Source organism: Poecilia reticulata, chromosome 8, assembly GCF_904066995.2.
Source record: "Poecilia reticulata chromosome 8, P_reticulata-male-v2, whole genome shotgun sequence".
NCBI lineage: Eukaryota > Metazoa > Chordata > Actinopteri > Cyprinodontiformes > Poeciliidae > Poecilia > Poecilia reticulata.
The window spans coordinates 2,701,691-2,705,448 of record NC_088837.1 but is presented as its reverse complement, the minus strand read 5'-3'; positions in this window follow the sequence as shown (position 1 = coordinate 2,705,448).

The following is a 3,758-nucleotide window of genomic DNA, read 5'->3' as shown; positions in this document are numbered from 1 at the left end:
TAATTTTTCTAGCTAACACCATGATATAATTTAAGCTAATTTTAGGTTTTTAGTCAATTTTGACTCAAAAGCTAGAGTTGACTTATTGAATGGATTACGTAAATATTACCCAGCACCTTCATGTAAGCCAAAAATTATAGCATTTATGCTAACTTCCGCTTTTTAGCTATTTCTGACCTAAATACTGAAGTTATCTTACTAAGTAGATCAAGTTAATGTTATCTAACATGCTGGCATGTTGGATAACTTCTGCAAACATAGGTCAGAGCTGCTAGCATGAATAAAGTGAAAGCATACTCTGATGTCTGCTGTAAATATACATTTGCAATAATGTTCTGGTGAAGATTTATTGAAACATCTAATCTGTTACAGAAATTACACAAATGGATTATTCTGATGTCAGTTAAGGCAGGATATATTTGATTAATGATCTCTTGAGTGAGAGATCATTAATCTCTCACTCACTCTCATCCAATCTCATCCAATCTCTGGATGAGATTGGATGAGAACTCTTTGTGTTCAATGTGGTGAATGAAATTTTAGTAACATCAAGATTAATAATGTATTTGTTTAAAAGGGAACAAAAATAAATACATTAAGATTTAATATGGCTACACATAAGTAAAAGGAAAGAAGTAAAAACACTAAAAATCTAAAAGTTTGCGCAGCATAGCGTAACATCATCCAGGTGCATTCAGAACAAGTGCAGCCATTTTTATTGGACTTTACTGGAACTGCAACATAACTCCATGTATGCAGAAAAATAATAACCAGTGACATTTTCCCTTCAAACATGATTAAAATGAAATAGTTTTGTTCAAATCTTTGGAAAAATTGACTTATTTTTTTTACATTTAATCCATTTATTCCACATTTTAAACCGAGCCCTTATTGCTTCCAACTGAGTAAAGTTGGTTAATCCAACTGAATATGTTCTTATGAACGACTCACTTCTCTATTTAAAACAATCTCTGTACTTCATCCATCTCCAATAAAAGCAGTTTTTTTTTCAGAGAAGCATTCTTTCTCAGGAATTTGACTGAAAAACAAATCAGTCCATGAATAGTGAACTGCTTCTGCTTGCGTGCAGGGAGGCGGGGCTTATTCAAAACCGGAAAACAGACAGTGTATACACACACACGCGCACACACACGCACAGATGCGAGTTCTCAGTGAGCAGCAGCAGCACTTAGAGACAGGTCCTTACTCAGCACCGATCATTAATTCATGACGTTCCTCTTAGAAGTTCTCATCAGAAACCTCAGCTCTCCTCCAGACGTCCAACCGAGCGACGGATAAAAACATACATCAGGCATATGGAGGTGGAAAAAGAGAGATTTTAGTTGAGGGGGATGATTTAAAGAGGAAGGATTGTGTGTGTTTCTCTCTCTCTCTGTGTGTGACTTCTAAAAATAACCACCTCCCTCCACATCATGTCCCATAAAGGGAGATTTTTTTTCTCTCTCCCATTCCAGCTTCAAATCTTTCTCATCATTCTTTTCTGCTCTCTTTCACCAAAGGCGCCCGAGCTCCTGACCTCAGCTGACGTCCCGGCATGACGAGTCAGAAGTTTTTTGCCGTTTTTCTGCGGCTCCCCTCGTTCTTTGTCGGATATTTTTAAATCACAAAGGAATAAGTCCACGGTTTCACGGTGAAAAAGTTATTTTTAATGCAGCAGCAACAACAAAATGGAGGCGCTTTCGCCATCTACCTTTCTCTCCCTCCAGCTGTTTCCATCATTCTGCTGTTGCCCCACACCCCCCTTCCCCCCTCCCCCCCACCAGGCCTCTTCCTTTGTCCACCCGGCTGTCCCTCTGTAATCCACTGTGTCTTTTTTTGTAGCGGTACAGCATGTTGCTAAGCTGCACTTTGGCCCCTAATGGACCCAGTCAATGGGGCGAACTGCCACCCTGTTGTATCTATCCAGGTCAAATGTGACCGTGTGTGTTTGTTTGTGTGTGTGTTTGTGTGGTTTTGGATGGTGGCCAGATTCGAGGATTGTGTGTACAGCTTTTTCTTTGGCCTGCTTGTTGTTTGGATGTGTGCTTAATGGCGGCGCTGCACGTTTGCAAAGAAAGATAAGCGGCTTTTGAAAGGCTGCAACTGATCTCAGTCGAGTTTGATGTCCAGCTAATCCGCCGCTACATTTGGCATTTTGATTCTAGATTCCTGCAATGTTCAGAGGGCCGATGATGTTCAGACTGTGTGAACAACTTTGATTCTTTATTTTTCTTTCTTGTAAGAATTTTACAATTAACATTTTTTTATATAGTAATTTGAAAGACCTGCATTTATATTCAGATGCCCCTTTGTGACATATCCTTCGCTATGTTATTTCGTTTAGCCATTTGTGGCCCATGGACTGATTTTGTGTGGCTCTGATCCCCCCCAAAATTAAACAAATTAGAATAAAATTAGGACTTTAAAATTAAAATCTGCTTGCAAAAATGTTAGATGCAACACAAACTGATGATCTTTTCCAAGTTTTTTGTTTGCCTCATATTTTCATGGTAAAGAGGAGCACATCCTCTCACTGACTTATATTTTAAAGTACACAGTGATGCACACAAATCTGCTTTTAACTGCTCTGGTAAAATTTGTTTAAATACAGTCAGCATCAAATGAATGCTGACCTAGATTCTCTCTTTATTTATGAGAGTAGACTAAATATTTTTCCAGTTTTCTTCAATCGAATGCTAAATTAAAAACACTTTCATTTAGCAAGAAAATAAACCATTTGAAGTTTTGGATCTGTGATTCTGACATTAAAATTTGTGGCTGTTACCTAAGACTTGTGGAAAAGTTCAGGTAGAATAAATAATTCTGCATGATACCAATTTGATGATAGGAATTGAAAGTACACATCCGCAGTTCAGCATTCACAAATGTACCTATTTGTCAGTTTCTCTGTGGAGTGAGACTGCTAAATATTCGTGTCCATTTGTGGACTCTTTTGTAGAGCATATGTGAGATATTTGAAGAAAAACGCAGCTTGGGAAGCTGAAATAATGAAACAAGAGGTCAAGACGAGATAAACGTAAGAAAAGTCGCGTTTGACGAAGGTTTTCTGTGTGTCGTGGCGTCTTCTCTCAGCTGTCAGACGCAGGCTTATTTGTACAGAAGGGAGACAAGTGTTTGGTCAACGAAGGCGGACACACTTCTGAACCCTTCTGTGATTACACATTGAGAGATTGGCAACGCTTCCTGTCCACGCCGTCAGCTGTTCCAAACATCAGAATGAAACGCGAACAAGAGATGACTGCAGGGCTGCAGGGCTTCGGAAATGTATTCATACCCTCATTTGTCACACCCGCTTTTTCAAATTCAGTCCCACTGCAATAAAAACCAGAAACCTTTGGGGTACTGGAGGGGCTTATGTGGTAGACCAACAATAAGAAAGTTCACAAGATGTTGCACAAGTTAGCTCAATCTCTGTCAGATCGTACAGAGAGCTTTTGTGAGCATCAGTTTTCAGGTCCTGTCACAGATTCTCATTTGAATTTAGTTCTAGACCAGCAACTAGTCATTTTTACCTTTGGTCCAGCTGAGCAAAGTTGCTTAAAGCCCCAAAAGCTATATGATCCCTCACAACAAAATCACACTCTTCAACATCATTTATACTATTTTTAGATGAAAAAAAAAAAACAAACAAAATAAACAGATATTATCAAATTTTTTCATAAATGGGAATGCATATGTTTTTTTATATAATGGAACCTTCAAATTTAATATAATTTCTGATAATACATCAGAAATTA